Source organism: Salvelinus fontinalis, chromosome 36, assembly GCF_029448725.1.
Source record: "Salvelinus fontinalis isolate EN_2023a chromosome 36, ASM2944872v1, whole genome shotgun sequence".
Taxonomy (NCBI): domain Eukaryota; kingdom Metazoa; phylum Chordata; class Actinopteri; order Salmoniformes; family Salmonidae; genus Salvelinus; species Salvelinus fontinalis.
Window position 1 is genome coordinate 1,099,161 of NC_074700.1, and position 19,023 is coordinate 1,118,183.

The window sequence follows — 19,023 nt, forward strand, 5'->3', positions numbered from 1 at the left end:
ACTCCCAACACTAACGCTTGGAACAGGTGCGGGTCGGTGTCCTCCACGCGCATGACGCACCAAGAAAAGAGTTGCTAGCTACAGGGTTTTTTAATTTATAGTGCCTGTGAACGCGCAATCGACCCCATTCAAATCGTCATCACGTAAAGGCATCCAGGGGAAGACGTAAGCAGTGTCCGTATACTCATAGCAATAACAGTGGCCTTAGGGGCCAACATTTCTGAAATCTGACTCCATGTCAGGGAAATTGCTGTAGAATGGGTTCTGTTCCACTTAGAGACAAAATTTCAACTCCTATAGAAACTATAGACTGTTTTCTATCCAATAATAATAATAATATGCATATTGTAGATCAAGAATTTTGTGGGAAGCCGTTTCAAAAATTACACGATTAGCATAAATAGTGACAACAGCGCCCCCAGCCTCAACAGGTTAAAAAAGCTTGGTCAGTGAGAGAATCTTCATGTTTTTTCTACCCCAAAATGTTATAATGTGAGTTCGTTTCATTCCAAACGTTGCTGAACTAATTGTAAAAGATATTTGGAACAGGAATCCCATATGGGTAAAAAAAACATTGCCTACGACACAAAATCACTGACTGAGTCAATTTCCCTAAATCAAATTGACTCTGTCGCTAATATATCATCGTCACAATAATTGTTTAGAATACGTTTTAGAAAAGCTAGAGCCTTACAGTCCATTCACGAACCAGCTGACTCTGCCGTGCGGGGGGAATATGTAAAGAGCTGTCACGTTCCTGACCTGTTTTCTGTTGTTTTGGTATGTGTTTAATTGGTCAGGGCGTGAATTTGGGTGGGTAGTCTATGTTATGTTTTCTATGTTGGGTTAATGGGTTGCCTGGTATGGCTCTCAATTAGAGGCAGGTGTTTGGCGTTTCCTCTAATTGAGAGTCATATTAAGGTAGGTTGTTTCACATTGTTTGTTGTGGGTGGTTGTCTTCCGTGTCTGTGTATGTTGCGCCACACAGGACTGTTTCGGTATGTTTGTTCGTTCGGTTTTTGTGTAGTCTGTTTTTCCCTGTTCGCGCGTTCTTCGTGTTACATGTAAGTTCTTACGTTTAGGTCAGTCTACGTTGTTTTGTTATTTTGTAAATCTTTCCAAGTGTTTGTTTTCGTGTTTCGTCGTTTGTCTAATAAATCATTATGTATTCACAACCCGCTGCACGTTGGTCAAATCCTTGCTACTCCTCTTCGGATGAGGAGAAGGAGGAAGCCCGTTACAAGAGCCGCGACGCTCTGTCTAAATGTGAATAATCGCTGATTATAATAGGGCTTTTGAAATGTTTGAAACTTGACTTTCATATCAGCACAACATTTTACAAATACAAAAGAAACATTTACTGTACAAAGTTTTAACATGGATGCACACGGCTATTTTTTGAATAACATGGCTTCCACCATCGATCAGTGACGCTCTCCCAATTGCGATGGGACTTGGGCTTACGAGTGTTTAGCGATGCATCTTTCCTGCAACGGTTGAAGATGTAACAAACGTTTCCCAAAACACCACGCAGAAAGAATGTTGGCTAAGTGTGTCACTGAGGCATGTGTCGATACTGGTAGGATCGAAAGAAAGGCAATGCTGCTCCCAGGGATCAGCTTTCTACATTCAAATCTTGCCTTGACATTATAGTTATTCCACAATACTGACGAAAGATCAGCTCCAAGAAAGTTATTATCACCTATGGCTTCAAATATTGAGGCAGAGTATTTGAAGTATATTTTTATAGAGTGCTTGTTTGTATCAATTTGAAAGACATTGGCAACATTGTAAATGTAGTCAATTTTGTTGTGAAGTTATCAGTGGTCACATGCATAAAACATGGGATTCTATGTATAGCGGATATAAAGTGATGCGGGAGGACAGAAAACAGCAGGTAACCAAGTCCAACAGGTAATCAAGTCAGGTTAAATATTAATGTAATCATACCCTGCTTTAGGCAACAGACAAAGTTAAACAAACAGGTAGAGGTCCAGCAATAAATAAAACATCTGCAATCATTCTAGCCAAAAGAAAATACAAAGATTGATCTTGATCGTATCTGTTTAGTTGGTAGTCTGTTTAATAAACCATAGGAGAAGAACCCAAAATAAATAAGCCGTTTTTGTTGTATGCAATCCCATAGGCAACCGGTCTATAGCCTACATTTGAATTTAACGGATTAACATGCAGACAGTTGAACTTTTACTTTGAGGTATGTATGCTACTACCGTTTGTAACCTACTGTGATAAAACATTTAAAAATTAGTAGCCCCTATACAATGTTTCAGAATTTGTGGGTAGTGCAGCATATTAGGTTGCGGGGAAAGTCAAGGCAAAACATTGTTGAATTCAAATGTTCTGCTGACAGGTCCACAACAATTTGCCATTGTTTTCTCTTTCAGTAACTGTCACAGTCCTTTGCCAAATACAGCATAAATTAAAGCACAACATTCTGCCAACACAGTAAAGAGAGTGGTAGCTTAAGGTAAAATATTTGACAGTATGGGTATATGCTACAGTATTGCTGTGCGATAGGAGCACAACAGAGCCTATAACAAGGCAGGAAATATAAACACAATAGTCTTGATAAACACAATATTGAACATCAAGTTGTCTTTTGCATATAAGTATGGGCATCTTACTTTGAAATTGTTTCAAATATACAATCAATCAAGTGTTTGGCACTCGCTATAGGCAGCATGTATGTTTAGTTTAAAAAAAGTCACTGTAAAATATTAAGTTATTCTGCCCACAACTCTACAGAAATGTGATCGATTGCTCTTTCTTTTACAAACTGCAGTGGCCTAATTAATTGTAAATCAAATAACGGCTGTTATTGTCAGCATAAAAGATGAATGGAAGGCATTTTTCTGCTTGCTCCGGCGTGCAGTTTTAAAACAGGTCTGATTTACTGTATAATAGGAAACACGCTCATGTATGGAGTGCGCCAAGTTCATAAATATCAATGTTCTTAGACTTACATATTATTTTCAGAAATGGTGCATGCAGATATTTAGTGTGAAAGTTGTGCAACGGTTATAAATGATGCCCCAGGTACCTATCAAATTATCAAAACAGTTTTTGTGACAAAACCATCGGTGGAGTTAAAAATGCAATGAAAAGACATTGAACTTCTATTTTTTATTCTGATATGAAAACCTTAAAGAGCAAAAGTGCTTCTATGTGAACTATGTCCTCACACAGCTTTTTATCCGCAACAAGACAGTTTGCATATATTTTTTATGCAGTTTTGAGAAATCTGTCGCCAATTTAAAAGCTAGCTACAGAGACACATTAAAGCACATTCACCGATGTGACTACTATAGGATGTAAAAATTCTAACTTGACAAGAATGTGGTTTAAAAAATAAATTCATTTTATTTAGACATTACACGTGTTCTTACTGCCATAGTGGTATGTAATGTCATGTTACTTGAGTGCAGACCATCTTTTCTTCCATGACAGTTAAATCTGTAACAGAACAGAACAATAGCAGCAGACAGTGAAACTACCGGCCTGTTTTATGAGGAGAGGCAAGTCTCTTCTGGATGCTTCCGTAGTGAGCTGGGACTTGGCCAGTGATAGCACTGAGGAGTGTATCCCAGCTTGGAGAAGCACAGAAGGGTTATAACGGACCACTGACCGCAGTGTTAAAGGAAATTGTCACTCTGTTAAATGACACTGCAGCTCAGAGACAGCTGTGTGTCCTTGGGTTAGAACATACAGTAACTAGTTTCCAACAAACTCTGTCTCTCTCTCACACTCTTTTCTATCCTTCTCTCTCTCACTCCATCTTTCTCTCTAGTGGTGTTTCTCTCTTTTCTGTGATTCCCTCTCCCCCTCCATCTCTTTCCTATCCCACTCATTCCTTTACTCTCTCTCTCTACTCCTCCTCTCCATCTCCCTCCACCCCGCTCCATCTCTCCCTCCATCTGTACATCCAACCCACCACAGGGCTGTGCTGATCTCCTAAGAGGGGCTGCCTTGTCTTTCAGGTGGTAATTAGCAGAGTATTGTTGTTTTGCGGCTAAACAGACAATCTCACCCACCAATCAGGGTCATTATCTTTACATCAGATAAAAGAAAGCAGCCTGACTAGCTTTTGGGAAGAAGGGGTATGTGTGATGTGCATTGTGATGAGAAATATGATGACTTTGTCGTGACGTGACTATCATTAATCTGAACTATTATTTATTATATCAACTAACTATGTGTAATTGTTACTCGATTTTAATCAATCATGTAACAGCGAATTGATTAGGAATTTGGGTGATAGAGCGGGGAGATAGGATATACACTATATCAATCATTCCACCATGAATTATGAGATCAAAATCATTGATCTGACCGTTTAATTTCTAGGCTAATTACCACATTTATAAGATTTGATGCTAAAAAGGAGACTCAGATAATGTCTCACTACATATAGTATGTTCGAATGGCTTCCAATACAGTACAAAGCTTTATTGTTCCACAGTTCCATTTCTGTTTATATTACACAAGATACTTCAAAAGTTTAACCAAAGCCAGATCCTCAATAGTGTCATGACTTGCCCTCCTGGATGGAGATCAAAGGTGCCCCCTCTCCTGGGGAACCTTCTCTCCCTGGCCATGCAGTATTGAGTGGAAATAACCCTTTGGTTACAAGGAGATTCTTCCCGCCAAAACTCTAACGTCTAAAAGTTGGTAATGAAGCAATATTTCTAACATAAAGAATGTGGAAAATGGTCGGGAGGGACTTAAAGAACAATCATGTCAGATAATTTATTGTTTGGTGACATCATTAAAGATGTTATAATGGAAACATTGTAATCTTACAACTTTCACAATGCATATGTCAGAGTTACATCTAAGTGTTTTAAAACGTATATGATTAAATATGAAACTCTTTGTGAGAAGATGAAATGTGATTTTAGCCTTCTAAATGAAATAATGTTTTTCATATAGAATTTTGCCAAGTCAGTAACCATGCCAACGTGAGCACAAACATTGTGGCTATTTAAAGGAACCGCCCTCCAAGGCGAGGGCATAAAAGGACTGCTAACAAAATGTACATCAGACCAAAACATGCCGGGTTGCTGTCGGTGTGTAGAGTGGTTCTAGCTGTACCCTGAGTAATCAACCATTGAGACCAGACAGCGTGGAGCGGTGGCTACACGGGGAAATAGTTAAAAACTACGACTAGATAATGGTAAGACCCTTAAAATTTCAATGGGTGAAGAAGATGAAGACTATACCGGAACATTCAGTCTGCAGCTGTTTAAGTACTGTTTAGTCAAGTAAACTTGACCAAAGACCAATGCGTGTGTACCTCTGAAGGATCCGGTCCAACAAACACTCAGAGACAAAGTCTACTACAACTACAAAGGACATTGTGACCTCTGGTGGACAACCAGAGACTTGCACAGCCAGAGGCTTTTGTTGACTTACTCCCCATAGACGGACTGGAAGATTACAACAGAAAGAGACAACAAAGAAAAAGAGCGTAAATATGTACACTGCTCAAAAAAATAAAGGGAACACTTAAACAACACAATGTAACTCCAAGTCAATCACACTTCTGTGAAATCAAACTGTCCACTTAGGAAGCAACACTGATTGACAATAAATTTCACATGCTGTTGTGCAAATGGAATAGACAAAAGGTGGAAATTATAGGCAATTAGCAAGACACCCCCCAAAACAGGAGTGATTCTGCAGGTGGTGACCACAGACCACTTCTCAGTTCCTATGCTTCCTGGCTGATGTTTTGGTCACTTTTGAATGCTGGCGGTGCTCTCACTCTAGTGGTAGCATGAGACGGAGTCTACAACCCACACAAGTGGCTCAGGTAGTGCAGTTCATCCAGGATGGCACATCAATGCGAACTGTGGCAAAAAGGTTTGCTGTGTCTGTCAGCGTAGTGTCCAGAGCATGCAGGCGCTACCAGGAGACAGGCCAGTACATCAGGAGACGTGGAGGAGGCCGTAGGAGGGCAACAACCCAGCAGCAGGACCGGTACCTCCGCCTTAGTGCAAGGAGGTGCACTGCCAGAGCCCTGCAAAATGACCTCCAGCAGGCCACAAATGTGCATGTGTCTGCTCAAACGGTCAGAAACAGACTCCATGAGGGTGGTATGAGGGCCCGAGGTCCACAGGTGGGGGTTGTGCTTACAGCCCAACACCATGCAGGACGTTTGGCATTTGCCAGAGATGTGTTGTGTAACATGTTATAGGACTGTCATCTGAGGTAGTTTTTTCTAGGTTATTTAGGTTGGTTCTAGGTTAGTTAGGTTGGCTTGTGCATGCTACTTGCATCCTACTTGTGCTGTGAAAAATGTCTGTCCTCTTTTTTATTTGGTGGTGAGCTAACATAAATATATGTGGTGTTTTCTCTGTAAAACATTTAAAAAATCGGACATGTTGGCTGGATTGACAAGATGTTTATCTTTCAAATGCTGTATTGGACTTGTTAATGTGTGAAAGTTAAATATTTAAAAAAAATAGATTTTGAATTTCGCGCCCTGCACTTGAGCTGGATGTTGTCATAGGTGTACCGGCGTCGGGCTGCAGCCATAAAAGGTTAAACAAACTTTTTCCATGGTGCCCCAAAATTGCTAATAAGTTAATTGATACATGATTAATTGAATCATGTAATAATGAAACATAGTTAATTGATTTGATAAAATAACCATCATCGCATTAATGATAGTCACGTCATGACAATAGGGAACTCACTGGAGTGGGAAAAATTACAAAGAGTGGTTTAAAATGGGACATGCATACAAACATGCCATGATTAATGCAATTTGGGATTATTTGTGATAAGATTGCAGGCTTTCCTATTTAGTCCCCTATTCTGCTGCCTGCTATCTCTCTCCAGTATCATCTGCAGCTATTCTAGTTCTGGCAATTTTCTTCACAATGGTAATTTGGGTCCGATCAAGCCTGTCTGTATGCGAGGGCCCCCAATTCAAGTGGATGATATCCAATTAAAGACGGAATGCGGATCAAATCTTCTCTGCTTTTGTTTATCCTTGGGGCCTGATTATCCCTTATAGAATTTAGAATGTCATTATCATGGGCAGCTTGATGGACACACACTCCAACTCCACAGGAGGCTGCTGAGCTGACAGACGGCTCATAATAATGGCTGGAATGGAGCAAATGAAATGCCATCAAACACATGGAAACTATGCGGTTGAAGTATTTGACACCATTCCACGTATTCCGCTCCAGCCATTACCACGAGCCCGTCCTCCCCAATTAAGGTGCCACCACGCTCCTGTGTCCACCACACAGTGGGCATGATCATATCTGATTATGGTAACCCTCAAATATTGCATACAGATGAGCGTGTGGAACGATGAGGGTTTACAACACGTCCATCACTGTTTGTTTGGCCTAATCAAAAACGTTCCCTGCGCTTCTCTGGGTTAATGAAATTACCTGTAGAAGAACATATTATTTGTATCTGTTCGTGTTCTCTATAATACCATTAAGTAATTATCCCCTCTTGAATGTTGAAATGTAGTCAGGCTAAGAAAACAGCAAGCCATTGTTTTCCGAAGTCCATCTTCAATCAGACTGTAAAACTATTTTTCGATTTTCATAGGAAGATTTTTTAACGTTTTGATCACAATGTTTACTAAAGTTTGCCTTGCTGATTTGCCCTTACAGCACATAATGAAAAAACAAAATGTTTATTGACAGCTATTTGATTGTACCAAATACTCAATGCCTTCCATATTAACTGACTAACACTGTCTAATTACTATGATGCATTGATGATGAGCTACTGAGCGCTGTGATTGTGCAAAACAGACTGACCAAGGACAGCATGTCAGTTATCAGCCTTTTCAAACATAGGCGGAAGACACGCGCACACATACACACAGAGACACCCAAGCCTACACGCAGGAACACACACACTCTCTCTCTCTCTCTCTCTCTCTCTCTCTCTCTCTGGAGAGTCCCGCAAGACAGAAAATCTATGTATCTTTAATGAGCGAATGTTAGAGTCAATTCTAAATTAGGCTTTTGCCGTGTTGATAACATAATTTAGGCCAAGTAATGCTGGAATGGGAGGATGGCTATACTATTTCAGAATTATCACAAATCTTTTTCAAAAATAAATGATGCCATTGCTTTCAGAATAAGGCATCAAATACCTCCAGTTCGAAAGTGCATGTATAATCACTATCTGTGTGCTTGGGATGTGGGAGAGACTAGAGAGAGAAATACAGAGCATTCGGAAAGTATTCAGACACCTTCACTTTTTCAACATTCTAAAATGGTTTAAATAAACATTTTCCTCATCAAATGTGGCGGAAGAATCAGAATAAGTTAGGTAACATATATAATTAAGATGTCTTATCTGCATAATATGCTTATGATTGAACGGTTTAACTCTTGTTATCAGAATGTATCCCTTCGGACTCTGGTGTTGGCAGTTGGGCTTACTCCCTGAGGAAACAAGATCTGAGACAAGATGTGTGGGGTAGTGTCTGGAACCATTGTATGTCATCTCTGATGTTGCACCTACAGTTGAAGTCGGAAGTTTACGTACACCTTAGCCAAATACATTTCAACTCAGTTTTTCACAATTCCTGACATTTAATCCTAGTAAAAATTCCCTGTATTAGGTCAGTTAGGGTCACCACTTTATTTTAAGAATGTGAAATGTCAGAATAATAGTAGAGAGAATTATTTATTTAAGCTTTTATTTCTTTCATCACATTCCCAGTGGGTCAGAAGATTACATACACTCAATTAGTATTTGGTAGCGTTGCCTTTAAATGTTTTAACTTGGGTCAAACGTTTTGGGTAGCCTTCCACAAGCTTCCAACAATAATTTGGGTGAATTTTGGCCCATTCCTCCTGACAGAGCTGGTGTAACTGAGTCATGTTTTAGGCCTCCTTGCTTGCACACGATTTTTCAGTTCTGCCCACAAACGTTTTATAGGATTGAGGTCAGGGCTTTGTGATGGCCACTCCAATACCTTGACTTTGTTGTCCTTAAGCCAAGCTGTTTAAAGGCACAGTACACTTAGTGTATGTAAACTTCTGACCCACTGGGATTGGAATATTCCAGAAAATGATGCCATGGCTTTATAAGCTTCTGATAGGCTTATTGACATAATTTAAGTAAATTGGAGGTGTACCTGAGGATGTATTTCAAGGCCTACCTTCAAACTCAATGCCTCTTTGCTTGACATCATGGGGAAATCAAAAGAAATCATCCAAGACCTCAGAAAAAAAACTCTGAAAAAAATGTAGACCTCCACAAGTCTGGTTCATCCTTGGGTGCAATTTCCAAATGCCTGAAGTTACCACGTTCATCTGTACAAACAATAGTACGCAAGTATAAACACCATGGGACCACGCAGCCATCATACCGCTCAGGAAGGAGACGCATTCTGTGTCCTAGAGATGAAAGTACATTGGTGGGAAAAGTGCAAATCAATCCCAGAACAACAGCAAAAGACCTTGTGAAGATGCTGGAGGAAACAGGTACAAAAGTATCTATTTCCACAGTAAAACAAGTCCTATATCAACAAAACCTGAATGGCCGCTCAGCAAGGAATTAGCTACTGCTCCAAAACCACCATAAAAAAGACAGACTATGGTTTGCAAATGCACATAGGGACAAAGATCGTACTTTTTGGAGAAATGTCCTCAGGTCTGTTGATACAAATATGGAACTTTTGGTCATTATGACCATCGTTATGTTTGGAGGAAAAAAGGAAATGCTTGCAAACCGAAGAACACCATCCAACCGTGAAACACGGGGGTGGCAGCGTCATGTTGTGGGGGTGCTTTGCTGCAGGAGGAACTGATGCACTTCACAAAATAGATAGCATCATGAGGCAGGATAATTATGTGGATATGTTGAAGCAACATCTCAGGACATCAGTCAGGAAGTTAAAGCTTGGTCACAAATGGGTCTTCCAAATGGACAATGACCCCAAGCATATGTTCAAAGTTATGGCAAAATGGCTTAAGGACAACGAAGTCAACGTATTGGAGTGACCATCAAAAGCCCTGACCTCAATCCCATAGAACATTTGTGGGCAGAACTGAAAAAGTTGACGACATAAGTGGTAGGCCTGATCACCGACAATGACGAGACAGCCTATAGGGAGTAGGTCCGAGACCTGGCCGGGTGGTGCCAGAATAACAACTTATCCCTCAACGTAACCAAGACTAAGGAGGTGGTTGTGGACTACATGAAAAGGAGGACCGAGCACGCTCCCATTCTCATCCACTGGGCTGTAGTGGAGCAGGTTGAGAGCTTCAAGTTCCTTGGTGTCCACATCAACAACAAACTAGAATGGTCCAAACACACCAAGAAGAGGGCACGACAATGCCTATTTCCCCCTCAGGAAACTAAAAAGATTTGGCATGGGTCCTGAGATCCTCAAAATGTTCTACAGCTGCAACATTGAGAGCATACTGACTGGTTGCATCACTGCCTGGTACGGCAATTGCTCGGCCTCCGACCGCAAGGCACTAAAGAGGGCAGTGCGTAAGGCCCAGTACATCACTGGGGCAAAGCTGCCTGCCATCCAGGACCTCTACACCTGACAGTGTCAGAGGAATGCCCAAAAAATTGTCAAAGACCCCAACCACCCCAGTCATAGACTGTTCTCTCTACTACCACATGGCAAGCGGTACCGGAGTGCCAAGTCTAGGACAAAAAGGCTTCTCAACAGTTTTTATCCCCAAGGCATAAGACTCCCGAACAGGTAATCAAATAGCTACCCAGACTATTTGCATTGTGTGCCCCCCCAACCCCTCTTTTTACACTCTTGCTACTCTCTGTTTATCATATATGCATAGTCACTTTAACTATACATTGATGTACATACTACCTCAATTGGGCCGACCAACCAGTGCCTCCGCACATTGGCTAACCGGGCTATCTGCATTGTGTCCCGCCACCCACCACCCACCAACCCCTCTTTTATGCTACTGCTAAGCTCTGTTCATCATATATGTATAGTCACTTTAACCATATCTACATGTACATACTACCTCAATCAGCCTGACTCACCGGTGTCTGTATGTAGCCTCGCTACTTTTATAGCCTCGCTACTTTTATAGCCTCGCTACTGTATATAGCATGTCGTGTCTTTGCTATCATTAAGTTGAAGACTTATAGTTTTTATCAAAGATTCCTGTAATTAGGGATTACGCGATCAACTGTGTAATAACGTAACTAATTAACTATGAATTTGGGAGCACCAGGGAAAGTAGTCAGATTACAAAGTTATAATTCCCTAATATAACCTTTCAGATATTTTCATATCTGATCAATAGTCTTCTGATTCATGATTTATTTATTTTACCTCACGTTAGTCTCATTCCAAACGTCGTAAATTGTTGGTTATCTGCACGAACCCAATCTTCACTATGAGTCATCCGTACATCAATTGTCTTAAATCATTTATTTATTACTAACTAATTAATTCACAGAAATGCATAAACAAACAAACAAACTTAAAATGGTTACATGAAAATGATGGGAGAAATATGCCCTAGTGGGTTGGACCGGCATGGCGGCTTGTTAGACAAAGGGAAAATGGGGGGTCGATTCAGAAGTCACTACAGAGTATACTCTTTATAACAATTGACATGCTAAAGCTTACACATGAACGCTCACTCATTCGGGAACAATTGCAATCAATATATATATATATATTTACAAACAGTATCGTACTCACTCATTCATTTTATACAACAAACAGATGTAAACCTCATATCTGAGGTAATTATATAAACAGCGGTATGGTGATGTTGTCCCACAGTCTCACATCAGTTTCCCACGTGGTGACAAACGGGCATGTTAATAGCTGGGATCTTCACTGATCTTTAATACTTTTTCCGGAACATGAAATCTGTTTGTATCTCAAGTTCTGTGAGGTGGAAGAAACCTCTTTGTCCTGAAAGTTTACCCTCTCTCTAATACTGTTTAGCCATAAGGAGATTCTCAGGAATTTACGACGTCTCTCTGTGATCACAGCATGGGTTGAAGGAGGAAAGGGAGAGGCAGGGAGAGGGGGATGGGGTTTGCTATACCCAAGCAGGCAACGTCATGACAAGCCTGTCTTTTTACTCTTGTTTTAATTTCTTTACTGACCTATTGTTCTCCTAATACCTTTTTTGCACTATTGGTTAGAGCCTGTAAGTAAGCGTTTCACTGTAAGGTCTACACCGGTTGTATTCGTCGCACGTGACAAATACATTTTGATTTGATTTGATATTGAAAAGCATGTGTGAGCAAGGAGGCCTACACACCTGACTCAGTTACACCAGCTCTGTCAGGAGGAATGGGCCAAAATTCACCAATTTATTGTGGGAAGCTTGTGGAAGGCTATCCAAAACATTTGACCCAAGTTAAACAATTTAAAGGCAATGCTACCAAATATTAATTGAGTGTATGTAAAGGTCTGACCCATTGGGAATGTGATGAAAGAAATAAAAGCTGAAATAAATCATTCTCTCTGCTAATATTCTGACATTTCACATTCTGAAAATAAAGTGGTAATCCTAACTGACCTAAAACAGGGATTTTTTACTCGGATTAAATGTCAGGAATTGTGAAAAACTGAGTTTAAATGTATTTGGCTGTGTATGTAAACTTTTGACTGGTACTGTGTGTACCGGCCCCATATATACGTATATATATACACAGTATGGATATAGGTTCTGTAGGTATGTTCAAACTTTTGACTGGTACACAGTACCAGTGTAACGGTTTTCGTCGTCTGAAGAACATGAATCGGACCAAAGCGCAGCGTAGTAAGTGTTCATGCTTTTTATTACAACTGAACACTAAAATAACAACTGAACACTAAAATAACAAAATAACAAAGAGAATGAACGAAACCCGAAACAGTCCTGTCAGTTGCAGAAACACAAAACAGAAGACAACTACCCACAAAAACTGTAGCTTCTGTAGCTTTGCACAAATTATAGTATAGAGCCAAACCTACCGAGTTGATTTATGATTTCTAGAATGTTTAATTATATGCCAGGACTTAGCTGGGTTTTTTTGTTGCAATTCCTATGCTGTTAAATATTAGCCACTATCGGGAGCCACTGTCAGTTATACCCACATACATTTATAACTGTTTCTTTAGTGTAAGTTTCCTTACATTTTGCATCATTCCATTACAAAGTTAGTTTACCTTTCTTTCCTCTGTCACGTTCATGTGGTTGTTCCTGAGGATCACTAGCAATAGTGGATCATATTAGGCTAACGTATTACAAATTGTGTACTAATTTGGGACATGTAGCCTATTTAACTTCTTATGGCTGCAGGGCGGTGCCGGTAAACTTATGACAACAGCCACTTCAAGTGCAGGGCGCGAAATTCAAAAGATATTTTAGCTCACCACCAAATACAAAAAAGGACAGACATTTTTCACAGCACAGGTAGCATGCACAAAGCCAACCTAACTAACCAAGAACCAACCAAACTAACCAACAAACAACTTCATTAGATGACAGTCTTATAACATGTTATACAATAAATCTATGTTTTGTTCGAAAAATGTGCATATTTCAGGTATAAATCATATTTTACATTGCAGCTACAATCAGAAATTGCACCGAAAGCAGCCATAATAATTAGACACCAACGTCAAATATCTAATTACACATCATAAAACATTTCTGAAAAATACATAGTGTACAGCAAATGAAAGACAGGCATCTTGTGATTCCAGCCAATATTTCCGATTTATTAAGTGTTTTACAGCGAAAACACAATATAGCGTTATATTAGCTTACCACAATAGCCAGAAAGACAAGCCATTTCCCAGTAGCAAAAGTTAGCGATCGTAACAAACCAGCAAAAGATATATATTTTTTTGACTAACCTTGATATTCTTTATCAGAAGACAGTCCTATAACATCAGGTTATACATATACCTATGTTTTGTTCGAAAATGTGCATATTTAGAGCTGAAATCAGAGGTTACACATTGTGCTAACTTAGCTACTTTTTCCACAACGTCTAAACAGCAACGATATTTTTCTGACACGTTTTCTGACACACATATTCTAACCAAATAGCTATTCATAAACATAACTAAAAAATACATGTTGTATAGGAAATGATAGATCCATTAGTTCTTAATGAAATCGCAGTGTTAGAATTCTAAAAAATAACTTCATTACGACATCCAGCTTCGGTATAGCTGAGTACCCAAACGTTGGGCTCCGACGACTAGTTCACATGCACGACAGATATATGAAATAGCATCATAAAATGTTTCTTACTTTTGGTGATCTTCCATCAGAATGTTGGACAAGGTGTCCTTTGTCAAGAACAATCGTTGTTTGGATTTAGAACGTTCATTTTCCCTCTTGAATTAGCAAGCGCGCTAGCCAAGTGGCTCGAATCTCTCCATGTCAACAAACGGAAGAGAACGGAACACGGCAAAACTCCCGAAAAATGTTCAATAATCTGATGAAACTATATTGAAAAAACATACTTTACGATGATATGGTCACATGCATCAAATAAAATCAAAGCGGGAGATATTAGTCGCCTATAACGGCAGCTAAACAGAAGGCAAATCCAAGTCCCCTTTCGCGCCTCCAGAAAACAGGAAATGGGCGGACACGCCATACAAAGAGCCTGTATTCCACTTCAGACCAAGATAAACAGTACATTTCTTCTCTCACCGCCTCTTGACATCCAGGGGAAGGTCTATGAAGTGCACGTTAACTCTTACGTATCATGCCCATTTATAGGCAGGAAGTAGAACAGAGCCCCAATTTCAGACTTTCCACTTCCTGGTCAGGAAGTTTGTGCCAAATGAGTTCTGTTTGACTCACAGATATAATTCAAACGGTTTTAGAAACTAGAGAGCGTTTTCTATCCAATAGTAATAATAATATGCATATTGTACGAGCAATAATTGAGTACGAGGCCGTTTGAAATGGGCACCTTTCATCTGGCTACTCAATACTGCCCCTTCATCCCAAACAGGTTAAATCACAATGGAACGCAGACCATTCATAGCAGTTTAAACCTTGAGCATGGTGCACGGTTCACAAAGACTGGACCATTGTCATCACAGTTCCATGATTAGCAACGATTATTAGGGTAGTGTCATGATCGTCGTAACAATGAAGAGAGGAGGACCAAGGCGCAGCGTGATAACAGTACATCTTTTTTTATTACCGAAGACGAACACGAAACGAACACTGACAAACTATACAAAAACAAAAAACGACCGTGAAGCTATAAAACGAAAGTGCAGACACAAGCAACTAACGTAAAGACATAGATAATCACCCACAAACTACCTAATGACTATGGCTGCCTAAATATGGCTCCCAATCAGAGACAACGATAGACAGCTGTCTCTAATTGAGAACCAATCTAGGCAACCATTGACATACAAACACCTAGACTGAACACTGCCCCATAAACATACAAAAATCCTAGACAATACAAAACACATACATCCCCCATGTCACACCCTGACCTAACTAAAATAATAAAGAAAACAAAGATAACTAAGGCCAGGGTGTGACAGGTAGATTTACAGAATTACTGTTCAACCCCTATTGTATACTTTTTGCATTTTCCAATACTTCATGGATTGAACAATTGAACATGGCAACTTTCAGGATAAATCAAACCACTGTATTTTTGACTCACCCATTTACACTGAGTGTGTGTGTATATATTATATACAAGATCAGATTATTTTTAAATCTAACAATTGGTGCTGAAAACCCTATTGAATGAAAACGCCACGAGAAAATCTGATGACCAGCAATAGGAGGCTTTCCATCTGTGGAAATACATTTATTCAGCACGCACAAGGAAACCACGCCTGCAAAGCCCAGAACGGGCAACAGCATAAGGCAAGTCGGAATACCAACTACTGAGAAGTGTGTAAGAAAGCCTTGTGTAATAAAGGGGTACATGTCCAAGTCTGAATCAGGCCCTGATTTGAATTTGAGTTGTGTATTGTAATAGCTGTGTAGTAAATTGTGTGTGTGTGTGTGTGTCTGTGACTGAAAGTGTACCCATCCTTCCGGGCCCCTCATCACAATAGAGCACGAGGATAATCAGTGGCGTTAGATGTCCAGAGAAGCTGTCACTCACCTGTTCTATTATAATTTTCTCCATTGACACTCCACCGCAGATTCCTCCGGTGCTCACTCTCTAACTCATCAAGGCATCCACGGCCATATTCACATATCCACTAGGTCAGGACCTGATCGATAAAAGCAGACAATTAAAAAAATCACACTGGATTTAACAACGTTTTCAATTATCTGTTACCACACCCTCTCCGATTAACTTCTCTAGGGTAGGGGGCAGCATTCGGAATTTTGGATGAAATGCATGCCCAAATTAAACTGCCCGCTTCTCGTGCCCAGAAGATATGATATGCATATAACTTGTAGATTCGGATAGAAAACACTCTAAAGTTTCCAAAACTGTTAAAATAGTGTCTGTGAGTACAACAGAACTGATTTGGCAGCCGAAAACCTGAGAAGAATCCATTCAGGAAGTCGTTTTTTGGGGGGTTTTGTAGTTTTCTATTCAATGCCATTACAGTATCCATTGACTTAGGACTCAAATTGTAGTTTCTATGCTTCCACTAGATGTCAACGGTCTTTAGAAATTGTTTCAGGCTTGTATTCTGAAAAATGAGGAAGTAAGAGCAGTCTGAATGAGTGGACCCTAAAGTGTCACAGAGCTTTTTCATGCGCGAGACTGAGAGAGTGCCTTTCTTGGTTACCTTTTAAATTGACGACGTTATTGTCCGGTTGAAATATTATCGATTATTTAGGCTAAAAACAACCTGAGGTTTGAATATAAACATCGTTTGACATGTTTCTATGAACTTTACGGATACAATTAGAATTTTTTTGTCATCCTGCTTTGACTGCGTTTGAGCCTGTGGATTGCTGAAAAAAACGCGCAAACAAAACTGAGGTTTTAAGATATAAAGAGACTTTATCGAACAAAAGGAACATTTATTGAGTAAAGGAATGTCTGCTGAGTGCAACCTTATGAAGATCATCTAAGGGATACATTTTATCTCTATTTCTGACTTGTGTAACTCTTCTACTTGGCTGGTTACTGTTTGTAATGATTTGTCTGCTGGGCTATGTTCTCAAATAATCGTAAGGTATGCTTTCACCGTAAAGCATTTTTTAAATCTGACACCGTGGTTGGATTCACAAGAAGTTAATCTTTAGACCTATGTAAAATATGTTTTCTTATCTGAATTTTTATAATGAGTATTTCTGTATTTGAATTTGGCGCCCAGCAGTTTCACTGGCTGTTGAAGAGGTGGGACGCTAATGTCTCACGTACCCAAGAGAGGTTAATTCAAACTCTTCTCACGTCCAGTACAATGGCTCAACGTCCATAATTCTGAAATAACTGTGACAATTTTTGTTCATATTTTTTCATCTACATCCTCTCTCTTTCTATCTCTTCCCCAACCGTTCTCTCCCCCTCTCTGCTTCTCGCTATTTTCTACCATCTCACTCTCTCCCTTTCTGCTCTCATCCTCAACATTGCCCAGGCAAACATAGGTAACCGGTCCCTCCCACCTCCAACAAGCATTGCTTTAGAACCCCCGCCTTACACCACCAACATCTGCAACCTTTATTGAGTCTCAAGGTCACCACGGAGCTCATAATGACATAATAATCACATCACTCATTCACTTAAATCCCTCTCTGCTGCCATATGGTGTCCTTCCTTCAGCGAAAGCCAGATGTGGATTGAGTGCTATTCTATTACCAAAGAGAGAGAGCGCGTGTGTGTGTGTGTGTGTGTGTGTGTGTGTGTGTGTGTGTGTGTGTGTGTGTGTGTGTGTGTGTCTATGAGTATTTTGTGTATATGAGTATGTGTGTGTGATGGCCTTGCAGGCTCCAGTGAGCACCCAGGGGCATAGACGTGTATAGATGCAGGTGGAAAACACAGTCACTAAGTCCCGGGAGCCATAGTGTCTTATCACAACCTCTACTTCAGTGCTACTGAGTTTAAACAATGGCATCTGGCTGTACTGGAAGTGTGGAGGAGGCTATAAGGGTGGAGCTATTGACAAAAGCAAGAATCAAAGAGCCTTTAGCATTATACAGTTGGTTTGGAATAAAAAAAAATGTCAAGGATGGGCAAAAGAAAAGACAATACGCACAACAAAGACAAGTAGTACAAAAGAAGGATGTTTCATTTCAAAACACCCAACTTTGTACAAAAACAGTGAGAAGCCAGTGTTATGAAACAGTATGAGCAATTCAGTCCACATAATGAAATTAATATCAAAATAAAATGTATATTACAGACCCAATACATTACATATATTTACAATATGAGAACAAAAAGCTTGTTGTTAAAAATATATCTTCAGACTATAAAAATACAGTAGGTACATAAACAAGAAAATTATGCGGTCTTATTTGCTTAATATAAGCACTTTGAAATGATTTATACTTTAACTTTTGATACTTAACCTGTTGGGGATGGGGGCGCTGTTTAGACTATTTATGCTAATTGGGTAATTTTTGAAACGGCTTCCCACAAAATCCTTGATCGTACAATATGCATATTATTATTGTTATTGGATAGAAAACAGTCTATAGTTTCTATAGGAGTTGAAATTTTGTCTCTAAGTGGAACAGAGCCCATTCTACAGCAATTTCCCTGACATGGAGTCAGATTTGAGAAATGTTGGCCACTGTTCTGAAGTCAGTTAAAAGGGCACTGTTATTGCTATGACTATACGGACACTTCTTACGTCTTCCCCTGGATGCCTTTACGTGATGACGATTCCAATGGGGTCGATTGCGCGTTCACAGGCCCTATAAATTAAAAAACCCTGTAGCTAGCAAGTCTTTCCTTGCTGCGTAACGCGCGTGCTGGACACCGACCCGCTCCTGTTCCAAGCATTAGTTTAGCCTGTTATATTTCTCCGGTCATCTTTTCACTCGTTATAGGAGTTAAAAACATCATAAGGTAGTTAATTTAAAGCGTTTTATAGCAATTTAT